This window comes from Triticum aestivum, chromosome 7A (genome assembly GCF_018294505.1).
Source record: "Triticum aestivum cultivar Chinese Spring chromosome 7A, IWGSC CS RefSeq v2.1, whole genome shotgun sequence".
In the NCBI taxonomy this organism is placed as follows: domain Eukaryota; kingdom Viridiplantae; phylum Streptophyta; class Magnoliopsida; order Poales; family Poaceae; genus Triticum; species Triticum aestivum.
Window position 1 is genome coordinate 659,414,804 of NC_057812.1, and position 22,746 is coordinate 659,437,549.

The following is a 22,746-nucleotide window of genomic DNA, read 5'->3' on the forward strand; positions in this document are numbered from 1 at the left end:
CGATCTATTTCGGTCGAACGAACCATGCGCAACCGGCCGAGCCTCCGCTGGCCAGCCAGATAAAATCGTTTACCTTCATATTTTTGGATTGTGAAGCAAATCGGTACAACTGCGTCTGTGCTTTGCTACGGGCTACAAAGTCTACAACGTATATAAATAAATCAGATAAATGATTAAGATTATTTTTATGGTCAAAGTCATTTCTTCCTCGTACGCTCACGCTATTCGGACATCAAACGGGTGGCCAATCCATTTGAACAGTCCGAGCTTCCCCAAATCTAGACCATATGGGGAATGTGGTTGTTCTGATTATCGTCGTGTTATTTTCAACACGCACATCCAACATAAAAAAAAAACACCCCACGACGTATCATTTCCTTTTTCTGTCGGACCCTCTCCTTCCCACTTGGTTTCCGTCGTAGAGAGACATTTCTTGCTAGAGCCCTCTCCTTTGAAATCGGATGAAGCCGACTTCAACTTCCCCTTGGTGCCCTCTCTTCTTCACACCGTTCTTCCCCACAGACCACCAAGGAGTCCCTCGTCAACCAACCCGCGCTCCACCCTGATTCCCTCACCCATTTTCATGTTGATTTGCCACCGCTATTGTGACGCCCCCAATTTGACCGTACACTAATCATACACGCAAACGTGTACGATCAAGATCAGGGACACATGGGAAGAAATCACAACACAACTCTACAAATAAAATAAGTCATACAAGCATCATATTACAAGCCAGGGCCTCGAGGGCTCGAATACAAGAGCTCGATCATAGACGAGTCAGCGGAAGCAACAATATCTGAGCACAGACATAAGTTAAACAAGTTTGCCTTAAGAAGGCTAGCATAAACTGGGATACAGATCGAAAGAGGCGCAGGCCTCCTGCCTGGGATCCTCCTAAACTACTCCTGGTCGTCGTCAGCGGGCTGCACGTAGTAGTAGGCACCTCCCGAACGGTGGCGTCTAGCTCCTGGGCTCCAACGTCTGGTCGGAGCAATCGAGTATAGAAAAGGAGAAAATGGGGGAGCAAAGCAACCGTGAGTACTCATCCAAAGTACTCGCAAGCAAGGAGCTACACTACATATGTATGCCTTGGTATCAAATGGAAAAGGGGTATCATATGTGGACTGAACTGCAGAATGCCGGAATAAGAGGGGGATAGCTAGTCCTTTCGAAGACTACGCTTCTGGTAACCTCCATCTCGCAGCAGAAGAAGAGAGTAGATGGTAAGTTCACCAAGTAACATCACATAGCATAATCCTACCCGGCGATCCTCTCCTCGTCGCCCTATTAGAGAGCGATCACCGGGTTGTATCTGGCACTTGGAAGGGTGTGTTTTATTAAATAACCGGTTCTAGTTGTCATAAGGTCGAGCTACAACTCCAAGTCGTCCTGTTACCGAAGATCACGGCTATTCGAATAGATTAACTTCCCTGCAGGGGTGCACCACATTTCCCAACACGCTCGATCCCCTTTGTCCGGACACACTTTTCTGGGTCATGCCCGGTCTCGGAAGATCAACACGTCGCAACCCTACCTAGGCACAACAGAGAGGTCAGCACGCCGGTCTAAATCCTATGCACGCAGGGGTCTGGGCCCATCGCCCATTGCACACCTTCATGTTGCGTGGGCGGCCGGAGAGCAGACCTAGCAACCTCCATTACAAAGGAAGTTACGTTACGCGGTCCAACCCGGTGTGCGCCGCTCAGTCGCTGACGTCACGAAGGCTTCGGCTGATACCACGACGTCGAGTGCCCATAACTGTTCCCACGTAATTAGTTAGTGCGTATAGGCCAGTAGCCAGACTCAGATCAAATACCAAGAACTCGTTAAGCGTGTTATCTTGAAGTCAACGCGAATGCCGACCAGGGCCAGGCCCACCTCTCACATGGGTGGTCTCAACCTGCCCTGTCGCCCCGCCACAAAGATCCACATAGAGGGCCGTCGGGAAAGTATGTCCTTCCAGCCCCCAATTCGTGAACAAACCGCAGGTACTCAACGAGCCGACCCGACTTTAGTCACAACATATATCATGTGTAGTAGGTTGATACATCTCCAACGTATCTATAATTTTTGATTGCTCCATGCTATATTATCTACTGTTTTGGACTATATTGGGCTTTATTTTCCACTTTTATATTATTTTCGGGACTAACCTATTAACCGGAGGCCCAGCCCAGAATTGCTGTTTTTTGCCTATTTCAGTGTTTCGAAGAAACGGAATATCAAACGGAGTCCAAATGGAATAAAACCTTCAGGAACGTGATTTTCTCACCGAACGTGATCCAGGAGACTTGGACCCTGCTCCAAGGAACAAAAGAGGCGGTCACGAGGGTGGGGGGCGCCCCCCCCCTAGGGCGCGCCCCCCTGTCTCGTGGGCCCCTCGGTGCTCCTCCGGCGTACTCCTTCCTCCTATATATACCTACGTACCCCCAAACGATCAGAACAGGAGCCAAAAACCTAATTCCACCGCCGCAACTTTCTGTATCCACGAGATCCCATCTTGGGGCCTGTTCCGGAGCTCCGCCGGAAGAGGGCCGTCATCACGGAGGGCTTCTACATCATCATAGCCTCTCCAATGAAGTGTGAGTAGTTTACCTCAGACCTTCGAGTCCATAGTTAGTAGCTAGATGGCTTCTTCTCTCTCTTTGAATCTCAATACAAAGTTCTCCCCCTCTCTTGTGGAGATCTATTCGATGTAATCTTCTTTTTGCGGTGTGTTTGTTTAGACCGATGAATTGTGGGTTTATGATCAAGTCTATCTATGAATAATATTTGAATCTTCTCTGAATTATTTTATGTATGATTGGTTATCTTTGCAAGTCTCTTCGAATTATCCGTTTGGTTTGACCAACTAGATTGGTAGTTCTTGCCATGGGAGAAGTGCTTAGCTTTGGGTTTGGTCTTGCGGTGTCCTTTCCCAGTGACAGAAGGGGCAGCAAGGCATGTATTGCATCGTTGCCATCGAGGATAACAAGATGGTGTTTATTTCATATTGCATGAATTTATCTCTCTACATCATGTCATCTTGCTTAAGGCATTACTCTGTTTTTAACTTAATACTCTAGATGCATGCTGGATAGCGGTCGATGAGTGGAGTAATAGTAGTAGATGCAGAATCGTTTCAGTCTACTTGTCACGGATGTGATGCCTATATATATGATCATGCCTAGATATTCTCATAACTATGCTCAGTTCTGTCAATTGCTCAACAGTAATTTGTTCACCCACCGTATAATACTTGTGCTCTTGAGAGAAGCCACTAGTGAAACCTATGGCCCCCGGGTCTATTCTCATCATATCAATCTCCATCACTTTAATCTTGCTTTGCTTTTTACTTTGCCTTTACTTTTTACTTTGCATCTTTATACCAAAAATACCAAAAATATTATATCTATCAGATCTCACTCTCGTAAGTGACCGTGAAGGGATTGACAACCCCTAATCACGTTGGTTGCGAGTAGCTATCGTTTTGTGTAGGTACGAGGGACTTGAGCGTGGCCTCCTACTGGATTGATACCTTGGTTCTCAAAAACTAAGGGAAATACTTATGCTACTCTGCTGCATCATCCCTTCCTCTTCGGGGAAAACCAATGCAAGCTCAAGACGTAGCAAGAAGGATTTCTGGCGCCGTTGCTGGGGAATCTATGCAAAAAGTCAACATACCAAGTACCCATCACATTCCCTATCTCTCGCATTACATTATTTGCCATTTGCCTCTCGTTTTCCTCTCCCCCACTTCACCCTTGTCATTTTATTCGCCCTCTCTCTCTCTATCCTCCCTCTCTATTTGCCTCTTTTGCCCGTTTTCTCTTGTTTGCTCGTGTGCTAGTTTGCTTGCTTGTCGTTATGTCTAAAATTGGGGAAGTTATCACCAATATGGGCGATAACAATATCATGGAAAATTCTGACGCTCCTGCTGAAGAACCCCTACCTACCATACAAAAAGATTTCGAATCGGTAGTGGTAATATTATTGGAAAAGGAGTTATTCAAGATTTCTTTACTTGTGTCGGTGCTTTTCCCTCTATGGGCGGTTCTATTCTCCATAGAACTAGGAGTCTTGCGGATGCTATTGCCATGCTTATCATTGAACTTGAAAGGCAATTTATGCATATGCACCCATCTATACAAAGAGTTTTCCTAGAATTTTCTAATATCGAGCATTCCTCTGTTAAGCGTGCCGCTACTATCTTTTTGGCTCATGAATTCAGATTTATAATAAAAGAAGCCAAAGAAATCTTTGCGCACTATAGGGTGGACGCTGGTCGTCCTCCCATAGAATCTATCCTCTTCGATCAAGAAGAAATTATGCGCTTTCAATCTCCTGACTATGTTGCTTTTAATGAGAACCTCAGAAAAAAGGTGCCAACCAATATTTTAATTGATAGAATCTCTGAACTTAACGATGATCTGTCTATTCGAAATAATGAGCTAGGATACTCTCTTGAGTCTAGGCTCACAAAGTTCTGTCAAAAGAATGCTTATAATGATGAATTGGTTGTACAATACGAAGGGCCGAAAGAGGAACCTATACCTCCTAAAATCGATCTTGGGGACTTTTGTCCTATTAAATTTAGCCCTTTTGATTACTTTTGCTTGCCTCAAAGAAAACTTGCTGCTGAACATAGAGAATATGAAATGAGATTCACCGATCTATCTTATTACTACGGCACAACCTAGATCTATCCTCGATTTTATGCCTAGCTAGGGGCGTTAAACGATAGTGCTTGTTGGGAGGCAACCCAATTTTATTTTTATTCCTTGATTTTTGCTCCTGCTTAGTAATAAATAAATTATTTATCCTCTGTTTTGGTTGTGTTTTTTGTGTTTAATTAGTGTTTGTGCCAAGTAGAACCGTTGGGAAGACTTAGGGAAAGTCTTGTTGAACTTGTTGTAAAAAACAGAAACTTTAGCGCTCACGAGAACTGCTGTCATTTTTATTTAAGAGTGCTATTTAGTTAATTCTTTCTGCAGATGATTAATAGATAAATTCCTCACGTCCAGCAATTTATTTTAGAATTTTTGTGGTTCCAGATCTTGCGCTAGCTACAGATTACTACAGACTGTTCTGTTTTTGACAGATTCTGTTTTTCGTGTGTTGTTTGCTTATTTTGATGAATCTATGGCTAGTAAAATAGTTTACAATCCATAGAGAAGTTGGAATACAGTAGGTTTAACACCAATATAAATAAAGAATGAGTTCATTACAGTACCTTGAAGTGGTCTTTTGTTTTCTTTCGCTAACGGAGCTCACGAGTTTTCTATTTTGAGTTTTGTGTTGTGAAGTTGTGAAGTTTTGGGTGAATTCTTTTGATGGATTATGGAACAAGGAGTGGCAAGATCCTAAGCTTGGGGATGCCCATGGCACCCCCAAGATAATCCAAGGACACCAAGAAGTCAAAGCTTGGGGATGCCCCGGAAGGCATCCCCTCTTTCGTCCACTTCCATCGGTAATTTAGTTGGAGCTATATTTTTATTCACCAACATGATATGTGTTTTGCTTGGAGCATATTGTATTATTTGTGTCTTTGTGTCTGAGTATGCCACAATCATCCTTGCTGTACACACCTTTTGAGAGAGCCATACATGAATTAAAATTTGATAGAATACTCTATGTGCTTCACTTATATCTTTTGAGCTAAGTAGTTTTGCTCTATGTGCTTCACTTATATCTTTTGAGCGTTATAATTTTGCTCTATGTGCTTCACTTAGATCTTTTAGAGCACGGTGGTGGATTTGTTTTAAAGAAACTATTGATCTCTCATGCTTCACTTAAATTATTTTGAGAGTCTCTTAATAGCGTGGTAATTTTCTTAATAATAATATGCTTGGTATTCAAGATTTGTGAAACTTTCTTTTGAGTGTGTTGAATACTAAGAAAAGATCGAAGCTTGATAATTGTTTTGAGATATGGAGGTGATAATATTAAAGTCATGCTAGTTGAATAGTTGTGAATTTAAAGAATACTTGTGTTAAAGTTTGTGACTCTCGTAGCATGCACGTATGATGAACCGTTATGTGATGAAGTCGGAGCATGATTTATTTATTGATTGTCTTCCTTATGAGTGGCGGTCGGGGACGAGCGATGGTCTTTTCCTACCAATCTATCCCCCTAGGAGCATGCGTGTAATACTTTGCTTTGATAACTTATAGATTTTTGCAATAAGTATATGAGTTCTTTATGACTAATGTTGAGTCCATGGATTATACGCACTCTCACCCTTCCACCTTTGCTAGCCTCTCTAATACCGCGCACCTTTCGCCGGTATCATACACCTACCATATACCTTCCTCAAAACAGCCACCATACCTACCTATTATGGCATTTCCATAGCCATTCCGAGATATATTGCCATGCAACTTTCCACCATCTAGTTCATCATGACACATTCATCATTGTCATATTGCATATCCCGGTACACCACCGGATGCATTCATATAGAGTCATATTTTGTTCTAAGTATCGAGTTGTAATTGTTGAGTTGAAAGAAAAATAAAAGTGTGATGATCATCATTATTAGAGCATTGTCCCAAGTGAGGAAAGAATGATGGAGACTATGAATCCCCCATAAGTCGGGATGAGACTCCGGATGAAAAATAAATAAAAGAGGCCAAAGAAGCCCAAATAAAAAGAGGCCATAAAAAAGAGAAAAAGGCCCAAATAGAAAAATCTATAAAAATGAGAGAAAAAGAGAGAAGGGACAATGTTACTATCCTCTTACCACACTTGTGCTTCAAAGTAGCACCATGATCTTCATAGTAGAGAGTCTCTCATGTTATCACTTTCATATACTAGTGGGAATTTTACATTATAGAACTTGGCTTGTATATTCCAATGATGGGCTTACTCAAATTTCCCTAGGTCTTCATGAGCAAGGAAGTTGGATGCACACCCACTTAGTTTCTTTTTGAGCTTTCATATACTTATAGCTCTAGTGCATCCGTTGCATGGCAATCCCTACTCACTCACATTGATATCTATTGATGGGCATCTCCATAGCCCGTTGATACGCCTAGTTGATGTGAGACTATCTTCTCCTTTTTGTCTTCTCCACAACCACCATTCTATTCCACCTATAGTGCTATATCCATGGCTCACGCTCATGTATTGCGTGAAGATTGAAAAAGTTTTGAAAAAGTTAGAGTATGAAGTAATTGCTTGGCTTGTCATCGGGGTTGTGCATGATTTAAGTACTTTGCGTGGGGAAGATAGAGCATAGCCAGACTATATGATTTTGTAGGGATAACTTTCTTTGGCCATGTTATTTTGAGAAGACATAATTGCTTTGTTAGTATGCTTGAAGTATTATTATTTTTATGTCAGTATGAACTTTTGTCTTGAATCTTTCGAATCTGAATATTCATATCACAATTAAGAAGATTTGCATTGAAATTATGCCAACTAGCATTCTGCATCAAAAATTCTCTTTTTATCATTTACCTACTCGAGGACGAGCAGGAATTAAGCTTGGGGATGCCTGATACGTCTCCAACGTATCTATAATTTTTGATTGCTCCATGCTATATTATCTACTGTTTTGGACTATATTGGGCTTTATTTTCCACTTTTACATTATTTTTGGTGTTTTTTTGCCTATTTCAGTGTTTCGAAGAAACGGAATATCAAACAGCGTCCAAACGGAATAAAACCTTTGGGAACGTGATTTTCTCACCGAACGTGATCCAGGAGACTTGGACCCTGCTCCAAGGAACAAAAGAGGCGGTCACGAGGGTGCCCCCCCTAGGGCACGCCCCCTTGTCTCGTGGGTCCCTTGGTGCTCCTCCGGCGTACTCCTTCCTCCTATATATACCTACGTACCCCCAAACGATCAGAACAGGAGCCAAAAACCTAATTCCACCGCCGCAACTTTCTGTATCCACGAGATCCCATCTTGGGGCCTGTTCTGGAGCTCCGCCGGAAGAGGGCCGTCATCACGGAGGGCTTCTACATCATTATAGCCTCTCCGATGAAGTGTGAGTAGTTTACCTCAGACCTTTGGGTCCATAGTTAGTAGCTAGATGGCTTCTTCTCTCTCTGTGAATCTCAATACAAAGTTCTCCCCCTCTCTTGTGGAGATCTATTCGATGTAATCTTCTTTTTGTGGTGTGTTCGTTGAGATCGATGAATTGTGGGTTTATGATCAAGTCTATCTATGAATAATATTTGAATCTTCTCTGAATTCTTTTATGTATGACTGGTTATCTTTGCAAGTCTCTTCGAATTATCCGTTTGGTTTGACCAACTAGATTGGTAGTTCTTGCCATGGGAGAAGTGCTTAGCTTTGGGTTTGATCTTGCGGTGTCCTTTCCCAGTGACAGAAAGGGCAGCAAGGCATGTATTGCATCTTTGCCATCGAGGATAACAAGATGGGGTTTATTTCATATTGCATGAATTTATCTCTCTACATCATGTCATCTTGCTTAAGGCGTTACTCTGTTTTTAACTTAATACTCTAGATGCATGCTGGATAGCGGTCGATGAGTGGAGTTATAGTAGTAGATGCAGAATCGTTTCGGTCTACTTGTCACGGACGTGATGCCTATATACATGATCATGCCTAGATATTCTCATAACTATGCTCAATTTTGTCAATTGCTCAACAGTAATTTGTTCACCCACCATAGAATACTTATGCTCTTGAGAGAAGCCACTAGTGAAACCTATGGCCCCCGGGTCTATTCTCATCATATCAATCTCCATCACTTTAATCTTGCTTTCCTTTTTACTTTGCCTTTACTTATTACTTTGCATCTTTATACCAAAAATACCAAAAATATTATATCTATCAGATCTCACTCTCGTAAGTGACCATGAAGGGATTGACAACCCCTAATCGCATTGGTTGCGAGTAGTTATCGTTTTGTGCAGGTATGAGAGACTTGAGTGTGGCCTCCTACTAGATTGATACCTTGGTTCTCAAAAACTGAGGGAAATAGTTACGCTACTCTGATGCATCATCCCTTCCTCTTCGGGGAAAACCAACGCAAGCTCAAGACGTAGCATAGGTATAGTATATACCCGTGATCAACACCCGACATGATCACGGCCCGATAGTATAGCATGGCAGACAGACAAGAATGTTGGGCCACTGATGATAAACTAGCATCCTATGCTAAGCATTTGGGATTTGCAGGTAAGGTATCAACAGCTATAGCAACAATGACAGGCTATGCATCAGAATAGGATTAATGGAAAGCAATAACATGCTACACTACTCTAATTCAAGCAGTAGAGAGAGATTAGGCGATATCTGGTGATCAAGGGGGGGGGCTTGCCTGGTTGCTCTGGCAAGAGAGAGGGGTCGTCAACACCATAGTCGTACTGGGTAGCAGCGGCGTCGGTCTCGGTGTCTAGCGAGAGAAGAGGGGGTAATAAACAATAAATATTAAGCAAACATATGCATAGCGATGCATGACATGACAAGTAGCGGTGCTAGGGGTGCCCTAACGCGGTAAGAGGTGGTACCGGTGAAGGGGGGAAACATTCGGGAAAATATCCCTGGTGTTTCGCGTTTTCGGACAAATGAACCGGAGGGGGGAAGTTGCGTGCTCGCTATGCTAGGGATGCATGGCGGACGAACGGGCTGCGTATCCGAATCCGTCTCGTCATTCTGAGCAACTTTCATGTACAAAGTTTTTCCATCCGAGCTACGGTTTATTTTATATTAATTTTTATAAAAGATTTAAAATATTTTTAGAATTTATTTAATTTATTTAATTTAACATTATCCAGAATAGTGTTTGCTGATGTCAGCATGACGTCAGCATTGACCTGGTCAACCTGACAGGTAGGTCCCGCATGTCATACACTGCTTACTTTAATTAGGGTTTAGCTAATTAATTACTGTTTAATTAAATTAACTTATTAATTAGATTAATTAACTTCATTAATCGACTAATTAATTAATTGTTAATTTAATTAATTCTTTTTCTTTTTCTTTTTCTTTTTTATAAAAATGTTCTGGGGGCAGGGCCCCCATGTCATAGGCACACGGGGCCTAACGGGCGCCGCTTAGCGGGCGCGGGCGCTGGGCAATGGATCAGGCGCTGGGCGTGGGCGCCTGAGGCCATCGGGGGTGAGGCTGGCGGGTTGCCACCGGCCATCGCACGAGCGGCGGTATGGCATGGGGGCCAAGGCGACGCGCTGGTGTCGGCCATGGCGCGGCCAACAGGGGGTGCGGGAGGCGCTGCAACGGCGGTGACTGGCGAAGCAGGGGGCCACGGGGAGGTAGCTGTGGTGGCCGAAAATGGCATGGCAGCTTCGCGAGCACGGGGAGGGGCTGGACGCGGCGAGCACGACGGCCGGTAGGGCGCGCACGCAGGACGGGGGTGGCCGCAGGAACAAGCAGCGCCAGCGGAGGCAAGCAGCAGGGGGAGGCGACACGGTCAAGCAGTGGGCCGCGGCATGGGCGGAGAGGTGGGGCGTCGCGGCGCACGGCTAGACGGGGAGGTGGACGGTGAAGGCGAGGGGCGGTTCGCGCAGCGGGAGCAGTATGGGCTGCGGCGAGCGAGGCCAGGTGCGGCGTGGCGCGGCGCGGTAGGGCGACGGTGGCGCGAAGTTGCAGTAGCAGTTGTGCCGCAGCGGCAGGAGGAGGATGCTAGGGGTTGGAGCGCGGCGTAAGGGGCTGCGGGCGCGGGGCGCATGAGAGCTCGGGCGGTGCGCGTGCAGGGAGAGGACGAGGCCAGGGCCTCACCGAGTGGTGTAGGGACGAGGGCAGCGGGGCGCGAGGTGGAGGTTGGGGACAACGGGTGTAGAGGAGGAAATCCGGTGAGGGAAGCTCCGGGCGGCAGCGTCCTGGCGCGGGCGGCGGACGGCGCGGTGGGATCGATCCCGATCCAATCTGGATCAGGAGGGGGAAAGTGGGGCGACGGGGGAGTGGTGCGTGGGGGTTAGGGTTTCGGGGGCGTGGGAGGTTATGGGGATGGCCGGTTGGGCCTGAGGGGCAGTGGGCTGGCCAGCAGCTGGGCCGGCTGCCTAGTGGGAGGAGGGTTCTGTTTTTTTTTGTCTTTTGTTTTTCTGTTTTTATTCTTTGTCTTTTATCTATTTTCGTTTATTGTTTTAATTCAACTTAGGGCATTTAAGTTTTATAAATTTGTGTTTTCTTTACTATAATTACCTATGCCATTTTTGGCACGCTCCGAACATTTTTGTTTTAATTTTTGAAAACTTTTATTATTTAACTTTATTTTAAATTTGAAGTTGAATCGGTTTTGAACTAACGGTAGATTAGCAACAGTAACCGTGGTGACGTGGCACCATTTGCGTGGAATTACTATAGCTTGATTACCCGGGCGTTACAAAACTCCTCCACTACAAGAAATCTCGTCCCGAGATTTAGGAGGTAGAAGGAAACAGTGCGGGTTATTCATCACGCAGGCGGTCCTCGCGTTCCCAAGTGGCTTCATCTTCAGAGTGAGGCGACCATTGGACCTTGAGGAACTTGATCGCTTTCTGACGTGTGCGGTGTTCAGCTTGGTCGAGAATGCGGACCGGATGCTCTTTATAGGAGAGGTCCTGTTGCAATTCGAGCACTTCTTGATCCACTGCTCGGATTGGATCCTTGAAGCAACGACGGAGCTATGACACGTGGAACACATCGTGAACCTGAGAAAGGTTCGGCGAAATCTCCAGTTGATATGCCACTTTTCCACGCCTTTCGAGAATAGTGAATGGGCCAATAGAGCAAGGAGCTAGCTTGGCCTTGATCCCGAAGCGGTGAGCACCCTTCATTGGTGTAACTCGAAGATAAGCCTTTTCGCCAGGTTGATAGACCATGTCTTTGTGATGACGGTCATACTGACTTTTCGGACGTGACTGAGCAGTCTTGAGATTCTCGCGAATGATGCGGACTTGTTCTTCGGCCTATTGGATAATGTCTGGACCAAAGAGTGGATGTTCCCCAGTTTCTGACCAGTTCAGAGGGGTCCGATACTTTCGTCCATATAGCACTTCGAAGGGGGACATCTTCAGACTAGCTTGATAGCTATTATTATAAGAGAACTCGGCATATGGAAGAGATTCCTCCCATTTCTTGCCGAAGGAATTTACGCATGCTCGAAGCATGTCTTCGAGAACTTGGTTGACACGTTCAACCTGCCCTTGCGACTGAGGATGAAACGCAGTACTGAACGACAGATGAGTTCCCATAGCTTCTTGGAAACTTACCCAGAATCTTGAAGTAAACAAGATGCCACGATCTGTATTGATAACCAGTGGAATACCGTGAAGTGAAACAATTCTGGACATGTAGAGAGTTGCAAGCTGACTTGCAGTGATTGTTTCTTTGACCGCCAGAAAATGTGCAACTTTAGAAAGCCGGTCAATGATGACAAGAATAGCATCATTACCTTTCTGCGATTTGGGAAATCCAGTGACGAAATCCATTTCAACATGGTCCCATTTCCATTCAGGAATAGAGATAGGTTGCAGAGTTCCAACAAGCCTTTAATGTTCAGCTTTGATAGGACGATAAACGTCACACTCAGCAACATATCGAGCAATGTCTTGCTTCATATTAGACCACCAGAATCTTTGATGGATGTCCTGGTACATCTTTGTACTACCGGGATGAATAGACAAAGGCGTATCCTGAGCTGCTACCTCTTGAGCACTGCGTTGGATTTCCCCGAAGAGGAGAGGATGATGCAGCAAAGTAGCGTAAGTATTTCCCTCAGTTTTGAGAACCAAGGTATCAATCTAGTAGGAGGATACACGCGAGTCCCTCGTACCTACACAAAAACAATAGCTCAATGCAACCAACGCGCTTAGGGGTTGTCAATCCCTTCACGGTCACTTACGAAAGTGAGATCTGATAGAGATGATAAATAATATTTTTGGTATTTTTGGTATAGAGATGCAAAGTGAAAAGTAAAAGCAAAACAATAATAAAGTGATGGAGATTGATATGATAAGAAAGAGACCTGGGGGCCATAGGTTTCACTAGTGGCTTCTCTCAAGAGCATAAGTATTCTACGGTGGGTGAACAAATTACTGTTGAGAAATTGACAGAATTGAGCATAGTTATGAGAATATCTAGGTATGATCATGTATATAGGCATCACGTCCGAGACAAGTAGACCGACTCCTGCCTGCATCTACTACTATTACTCCACTCATCGACCGCTATCCAGTATGCATCTAGAGTATTAAGTTAAAAACAGAGTAATGCCTTAAGCAAGATGACATGATGTAGAGGGATAGTTTCATGCAATATGATAAAAAACCCATCTTGTTATCCTCGATGGCAACAATATAATACGTGCCTTGCTGCCCCTTCTGTCACTGGGAAAGGACACCGCAAGATCGAACCCAAAGCTAAGAACTTCTCCCATGGCAAGAAAAACCAATCTAGTAGGCCAAACCAAACTGATAATTCGAAGAGACTTGCAAAGATAACCAATCATACATAAAAGAATTTAGAGAAGATTCAAATATTATTCATAGATAGACTTGATCATAAACCCACAATTCATCGGTCTCAACAAACACACCGCAAAAAGAAGATTACATCGAATAGATCTCCACAAGAGAGGGGAGAACATTGTATTGAGATCCAAAAAGAGAGAAGAAGCCATCTAGCTACTAACTATGGACCCGTAGGTCTGAAATAAACTACTCACACTTCATCGGAGGGGCTTGGATGATGATGTAGAAGCCCTCCGAGATCGACGCCCCCTCCGGCGGAGCTCCGGAACAGGCCCCAAGATGGGATCTCGTGGATACAGAAAGTTGCGGCGGTGGAATTAGGTTTTTGGCTCCGTCCCCGATCGTTTGGGGATACATGGATATATATGGGAGGAAGAAGTACGTCGATGGAGCTTCGAGGGGCCCATGAGGCACGGGGCGCGCCCTAGGGGGGCGCCCTCCACCCTCGTGACCGCCTCGTGGTTTCTTGACGGAGGGTCCAAGTCTCCCGGATCTTATCTGATGAGAAAATCACGTTTCCGAAGGTTTCATTCCGTTTGGACTCCGTTTGATATTCTATTTCTCCGAAACACTGAAATAGGCAAAAACAGTAATTCTGGGCTGGGCCTCTGGTTAATAGGTTAGTCCGAAAAATAATATAAAAGTGGAAAATAAAGCCCAATATAGTCCAAAACAGTAGATAATATAGCATGGAGCAATCAAAAATTATAGATATGTTGGAGACGTATCAAGCATCCCCAAGCTTAATTCCTGCTCGTCCTCGAGTAGGTAAATGATAAAAAGAGAATTTTTGATGCAGAGTGCTACTTGGCATAATTCTAATGTAATTTTTCTTAATTGTGTATGAATATTCAGATCTGAAATATTCAAGACAAAAGTTCATATTGACATAAAAATGATAATACTTCAAGCATACTAACTAAGCAATTATGTCTTCTCAAAATAACATGGCCAAAGAAAGTTCATCCCTACAAAATCATATAGTTTAGTCATGTTTCATTTTCGTCACACAAGAATGCTCTCATCATGCACAACCCCGATGACAAGCCAAGCAATTGTTTCATACTTTAGTAATCTCAAACCTATAAACTTTCACGCAATATATGAGCGCGAGCCATGGACATAGCACTATGGGTGGAATAGAATATAATGAAGGGGGTTATGTGGAGAAGACAAAAAAAGTAGAAAGTCTCACATCAACGAGGCTAATCAATGGGCTATGGAGATGCCCACCGATTGATGTTAATGCAAGGAGTAGGGATTTCCATGCAACGGAGGCACTAGAGCTATAAATGTATGAAAGCTCAACAAAAGAAACTAAGTGGGTGTGCATCCAACTTGCTTGCTCACGAAGACCTAGGGCACTTGAGGAGGACCATTCTTGGAATATACAAGCCAAGTTCTATAATGAAAAATTCCCACTAGTATATGAAAGTGATAACATGAGAGACTCTCTACTATGAAGATCATGGTGCTACTTTGAAGCACAAGTGTGGTAAAAGGATAGTAACATTGTCCCTTCTCTCTTTTCTCTCATTTTTTGGGCCTTTTTTATGGCCTTTCTCTTTTTTTGGGGCCTTCTCTTTTTTATTCCTCACTTGGGACAATGCTCTAATAATGATGATCATCACACTTCTATTTATTTACAACTCAATGATTACAACTCGATACTAGAACAAAGATGACTCTATATGAATGCCTCTGGCGGTGTACCATTATATGCAATGAACCAAAAGTGACATGTATGAAAGAATTATGAACGGTGGCTTTGCCACAAATACTATGTCAACTACATGATCATGCTAAGCAATATGACAATGATGAATGTGTCATGATGAACGGAATGATGGAAAGTTGCATGGCAATATATCTCGTAATGGCTATGGAAATGCCATAATAGGTAGGTATGGTGGCTGTTTTGAGGAAGATATAAGGAGGTTTATGTGTGAAAGAGCGTATCATATCACGGGGTTTGGATGCACCGGTGAAGTTTGCGCCAACTTTTAATGTGAGAAGGGCAATGCACGGTACCGAAGAGGCTAGCAAGGATGGAAGGGTGAGAGTGCGTATAATCCATGGACTCAACATTAGTCATAAAGAACTCACATACTTATTGCAAAAATCTACAAGTCATCAAAAACCTTGGCACTACGCACATGCTCCTATGGGGATAGATTGGTAGGAAAAGACCATCGCTCGTCCCCGACCGCCACTCATAAGGAAGACAATCAAATAACACCTCATGTTTCAAATTTGTTGCATAACATTTACCATACGTGCATGCTACGGGACTTGCAAACTTCAACACAAGTATTTCTCTATTTCACAACTACTCAACTAGCATGACTTTGATATTATTACCTCCATATCTCAAAACAATCATCAAGCATCAAACTTTTCTTAGTATTCAACACACTCATAAGAAATTTATTATTAATCTTGCATACCAAGCATATTAGGATTTTAAGCAAATTACCATGCTAATAAGACTCTCAAAATAATCTAAGTGAAGCATGAGAGATCAATAGTTTCTATAAAACAAATCCACCACCGTGCTCTAAAAAATATAAGTGCAGCACTAGAGAAAAACTATAAAACTCAAAAGATATAAGTGAAGCACATAGAATAAAACTATAGAGCTCAAAAGATATAAGTGAAGCACATAGAGTATTCTAACAAATTCCAAATCATGTATGGCTCTCTTAAAAGGTGTGTACAGCAAGGATGATTGTGGTAGACTAACAAGAAAATACTCAAATCATAAAAGACGCTCCAAGCAAAACACATATCATGTGGTGAATAAAAATATAGTTCCAAAAACAGGGCAAAAAATGAAGACTCCCACCTCCCACCACCGACCTAAACCCTAGCCGCCCTCCACGCCGGCGATCTCCACGTTCAACCGTGGGGCAGGATTTTTGATCCGCTCATTCGCTCCGGCATCCTTTCCTCTTTCCTTTGGTTATCATCTTCATGGCGGTGCATGCATCCATCTCGCTTGGGTTGGATTTTTTTCCCCGGAATGGCCTTTTCTCAGGAGATCTGGCACTCTTTTTGGAGGACGGTGCATCCTACGGAACGATCTGGCCACTTCATCATGGTGGTCTCTTTTGCTCGGAGTTCCTTCCGACTGGATGAGGATAATGTTGGTCTCTCTCTTGAAGCTGCTCTTGGAGGGTATTGTTCTTCACTTAAGGTATCTTGCCTACGAGACCGTGTATTCTCCTTTCATGTCTTGCAAGGATGTTGGATTTTTCATTCTGCACCAAAGATCCTTTGTGTGCGACCATTTTAAGTGTTTCTTTCATCTTTGGGGACGTGGGGGTCCTGATTGGGAGCAAGAGTTTAAGCGTTGGCAATTAGAGTGTCAACAGGAATGGATCTTGGTTAGTCCCTCAAAGGCTAGAGCCAAAGTAGGGTTGTTAGCCATGAAAAAACCTCCGGCCAAATCATCTCCTAAAACCTCTTTGGGTGCCAAGAAGAAGCTTAGGTTTGCCACCTTCATTAACTATGAGGCGTCCAAAGGTTATCGTTATCCTACCTCCTCTCAAGATTGTTTAACTGTTCGGGAGGCTGGTTATGTGGTTAATTCTGATGAGGAGCCTTCCTCGCCGGAGATACACACCCCCTCGCCGCCGGTGGCCATCAAATTTGGATCTTTGCCACCTTCTCCGGAATCTCCGCGTTTGGTTCCTTCTTCGTCCGGATCTTCAGGGATTTTGAAAGTTATTGTTCGGCCAAAGTTCTCGGGTTCAAAAGATTTTCCTATTGATCTAGATAACGCTGGCCCACCTAGCCCTGACACCATGGGCCCAAATACTGTCAATGCCCCAATCAACGTATCTGATGATGATTCTATTGATGCTGGACCTCAGGCTGCTCATATTCCATCCCCACGGGATATTGTTTCCGATCTGCAGAGTTTTGATGAGATGATTGAAGACCTCGCTGCCAAGTTTTGGGACTGTCAGCATTGTTTGGGTATGGCCCACACTTCAGCGACCTGCACAAATTTGGTCCGGTGCCGCAAGTGCTTTAGGTCTGGTCACATTAAAAAAGATTGCGTCCGCCGGCCGCCCGAGTCATCCATCTGGGTGCCCAAAGTCCCATCGCCAGGTTTCGTTTCTCGCACCCGAACAGAGCAGCTGGCCTCTCCGCCTTCCAATCCATCGCCGCCCCCAAAAAACCCCAATCTGCTACTTCTTCATTGCCGTCGCCGACTACATTGCAACCCCCTAGAGTCTCTCCGCCTGATCTCTCAATGGCGGTCTATGCTCTCGACCCACGGCGTTTTCTTCCGGCCAGCTACGACATCATCGACGGTGGTGGAGACAGACTGCCGCGCACCTACTTCACCTCTCAGCAGCCGCCCCCACGCATGCATGAGCAGTTCATGGTGGCCATCGCTGAGCCAGTGCCACCCGCTCATCTGGTGGCCATCAGGCGGGAACAGGTGTTGCACTTCATCACCCAGACCCTGCAAGTTCTGGTACGTTCTGCTCAGCCATGGGTTCATGGAGTTAGCATGTTTGAGATGGATGACCCAGTCATCCGTGGATCCTTTACCTTGCATCCGCCTTTTCCTTTGGGCCTAGACGAGGAGGGAGAAGAGTTCTTTGTCAGATTTATTCCGCATGATCATGGAGAGGGGTTTCGTGCACTGCATGGATATCGTACGGGCTGGCTTATGCTCATTGGAATCCCTTTGGATTATTGGAACACGCAGGGACTTGCTGATGTGGTCGGGACTTTTGGTCAGTTTCATTATTGGAACCACACCGACCGTCGACGCGCCCGCTCCCTTGTCCGCACTTCTTTTCCGGATAATGCTCTAGTTCCTCGCGATGTGGTTTTCCACGAGTTCGCTAATTGGGGTGGTACGATTGTGTCTTGGATGTCTGCATGCTATATACTGTCTGCTGAGTTTGCTGAAGCCATGATTGGGGCAGATGAGGATCCGATGCCGTTGGATGGCAATCCACATCCGATGCCTGGAGAAAACCCCCCGCAACCTTTTTGGGCTATGCCACCTTACCCAGCTTTAGGGTGGAATGCCGTCCCGCCACATCATCAGCCAGTTCAGCAAGGATTCAATGGTTGGGAACCGAATGTTCAGCAGGATGAGGGCTCGGGTGCTTGGGAAGATCAAGCTCAGAATCAGCCTGTGGATGATAATCAGGACGCCGCGCAGAATGAGGAAGAGGTTGAACAGAACTCCATGGTAATGGACGCGCCTTCTTTTGGTTCCTCTGGCTCTGTGGCAATGAATGACCATCAGGGTCTCAATTTGGAGGTCCAGCAGCAATTGCACCAGCCTGTGGTTGACCCAATTCAGTTGGGCATTGTGCGTGTAGTTTATGGGCCGGTTCTGCCGCCACAGATGATCTGGGAACGAATTTTCCGTATGATGTTACCTGAGATTGTTACTGCACGGATCCCCTGCTCTCTTTCTTTGTCGGTGCTCCCACCTTTTGTCTTGCCCAGACACTTTTGGCCATGGGTGATTTAGCTGGAATTTATCAATCAGATGGCAGCTGCTGGTTTCTTCTCGTCGGCCCGGTGCGCTCCCAAGAATAGGTCTTCAGTTATAATTGCGCTGCTACAGCCGCAGTCACTTACCATGACAGAACCAGAGCAGTCTACTCAGGAGGTACAACACGTGGAGGAGCAGCCGCCCAGCCAGGATATTTCTTCGGGGGATTTTCAGTTCCAGGCTTAGACACCTCCTATCCTTGGGAAGCGAACATCCAGCAGATCATGCAAGGCTGCCCAGTTGGTTGCTGTAGAGCCAGACTTCTCCACCAGACAGGTAACTCGGAGCTGCGCCAAGGCGACAGGTTTCAAGCCCATCTCTGCCATCCCGATGAGGACTTCAAGCCTACGTCGACCGCGGGCTAAGAAGCCACGCCTCCCTGTGCCGGAGCCGAACAAAGATGGAGTTTCGCTTCCACCTCCGACGCCTATTCCTACTCTGCAGTTGCTGGGTGAGGCGCTGCAAATCCCTCCTGAAGATCTTACGGTGGCCAAGCTTATGGCGGGCCCGGAGTTTGATGAATCGACCAAGCCTCCCAATGATGATTGATCTTGTTTATTTTGGATGGGGATGGGTTCAGAGACCTCGTTTCTTTTGGGTCATTATTATTCTGGACTTATGTGTGTTGGGTCTATCTGTCGTTTGGGTGAACTTTGTTATGCTCTGTTACTCATTCTGTTATGCAGTTATGAGTTTACTATGCTTTTATTACTGCATTTATGGATCATACATCTTATTGTAATTGGCGAGTGTTGTGCTGGAATGTGCGTGGCCTGAACTCTGAGGACAGGCAACGGGATGTCAGGGCTAAAATTGAAGAGAGCAAATGTTCTATCATATGTCTGCAAGAAACTAAGGTCGAGCATTTTGATCAGAGATCGATACGTGCTTTTTGTCCACGTAGGTTCGATTGATTTGCATTTTCCCCTTCTGTGGGAGCCTCAGGTGGTATACTGGTTATTTGGAATTCAGCAGTTTTTAGTGGCACTCTGGTTGAGGTACAACGCTTTGGCCTAGTTATATCTTTCAAGTTTGTGCATAATTCTGAAACTTGGACTTTGGTGTCTGTCTATGGCCCATGCCATGGGCCACAACGGGATGATTTTTTCAATGGTTGTATAACCTTCCTATACCTCTGGATCAAAACTGGCTCTTACTTGGAGATTTCAATTTTATCCGTTCTTTGGATAATAGGAATAGGCCTGGGGGAGATGTTAATGATATTTTTTTGTTCAATGAGATCATCGGCCATCTAGGTTTGCTTGAGTTACCACTGAAAGGCAGAGCCTACACCTAGTCTAATATGCAGGAACAGCCTCTTTTGGAGAAGCTGGATTGGTTTTTTACTACTGTTGACTGGATATCTGCTTATCCGAATATAGTAGTATTTCCTTTGGCTAAAACCTCCTCCGATCATGTGCCTTGTGTTGTGTCAATCGATACCACTATTCCAAAGTCGAAGATCTTCCGCTTTGAGAATTTTTGGGTGGAAATGCCAGGTTTTCTTGACTGTGTTAAGACCTCTTGGGAGGAGCCCGTTGCTGTGGGCTTATCTGCACCTGCCACTTTGTCTGTTAAATTCAAGAGGTTGAGACTTGCACTCAAGAAGTGGAGCACTAATATTTCCTCCTTAAAAAGGTTGGCCACTAAATGTTCAGAGGTGGTTTTGTATTTTGATAACCTTGAGGAACTCAGACCCCTGACCAGACCTGAGTTCAACTTCAGGAAAAGGGTCAAGCTTCAGTACGAACGCGTACTAAAACTGCATCATATATATTGGAAGCAGAGGTGCACCATCAAATATATCATGGTGGGGGATGAAAACTCCAAGTTCTTTCATGCTATGGCCTCAGAGAGGCTTAGACGAAACACGATCTCCTCGTTGCAGAGAGAGGATGGCTTTGTTATCAGTGATCATGACCAAATGGCAGGAATTTTATGGAACTCCTTTAAGTCCAGAATGGGCCAAGCGCAGGGTATCTCCATGGGTTTTGATCTCTCCTCTCTGATTGCCCCTGTCTTGGGCCTTGAGGAATTGGATGCTCCCTTTTCTGATGACGAGATTTCTGCGGTACTTAAAGATCTGCCTACTAATCGGGCACCTCGACCTGATGGGTTTAACGGTATGTTTGTCAAGAAATGTTGGACTATTATTGAGACAGATTTCAGAAAGTTAGTTAAGGACTTTTTTGAGGGGAGGATCAGCTTGCAGAATATCAATTCTTCCTTCATCACCCTCATCCCCAAAATGTTGACGCCAATGGGCCCTAATGATTTCAGGCCTATTTCCTTAACTAATACCTGCCTCAAATTCCTCACCAAACTGTTGGCCAATCGACTGCAAAAGGTAATCCTCAAGTGCATACACAAGAACCAATATGGTTTTTTGAAACATCGGTCTATTCAGGATTGTTTGGCATGGGCGTTTCAGTACATCTATCAGTGTAAGCAATCAAAGAAACCAATCATACTCTTAAAGTTAGATTTTGCTAAGGCTTTTGATACTGTTGAGCATGAGGCCATTCTGGCTCTGCTTATGGCAAAAGGTTTTCCCCCCAAATGTATTGGTTGGGTCAAGGAAATTTTGTCCTCTGATGACTCTCAGGTACTTCTTAATGGCATCCCTGGCAATCACTTTAAGTGTAAGCGTGGGGTTAGGCAAGGGGACCCTTTTTCTCCATTGCTTTTTGTTTTGGCAGCAGACCTGTTGCAGTCGGTTGTTAACAAGATGTTGCTGTATGGTACTCTCTCTCTGCCGATTGATTGCAATGACAAGGATTTTCCAATAATCCAGTATGCTAATGATACTATCATGCTACTCCCTGCGGATGAAGCCCAGCTCCTAGCCCTCAGAGCTATGTTGCAGGTTTTTGCTGAACCGACTGGTCTTAGAGTAAACTTTGCTAAGTCCATGATGGTACCTATTAATTTCCCTAAAGCTGAGGCTCTTCGGCTTTCTCAGGTCTTTCAATGTACTCTAGGATCACTGCCATTCACCTATCTTGGCCTCCCCTTGGGAACGACCAAGCCCACGATCCTTGATCTGATGCCCTTGGTGGATTCACTTGAGAGGCGTTTGACTGCAAGTTCAGCTATGTTGAACCAAGGTTGCAGACTCCAGTTGCTGAGATCGGTTCTTTCGTCCATGCCTATATACTTCCTCTGCTCCCTATCCATTCCACCTGGCATCATCAAGCAATTAGAGCGGATTATGCGCCAATGTCTTTGGAGAGGAAACTCTGATACACCGAGGCAATCCCTTGCAGCGTGGGATATGGTTTGTAGACCCAAGGAAAAAGGAGGATTGGGGGTCATCAACTTGCAGCTTCAGAACCAAGGGCTCCTCATTAAACACTTACATAAATTCTACAATAAAGCGGATATACCCTGGGTATCCTTGTTGTGGGATTCATACTATGATGGAGTTGTCCCTGATGCCACTGTTCTTTGTGGCTCCTTTTGGTGGAAGGATATTTTTAAGTTAGCTGATAATTACAGAGCTGTTGCCTCTGTTTCAGTTAACAAAGGGGACTCGGTTTTGTTCTGGTCTGATGCTTGGAATTTGGGTGGTTCAACCATGCCTTTGAGACATAGATTGCCTCGGTTGTTCTCTTATGCTTTGGATGATAAGATTTCTGTGGAAGATTTCATTGACAGTCACGATAGGGCCTCTTTCTTTCAGTTGCCTATTTCCCACCAGGCTGCTACTGAACTTGATTCGCTCACTGTCTGGGTGAACAATTTGGATAGGGACCCGTTGGCTAATGATGTTTGGTCTTGGGTAG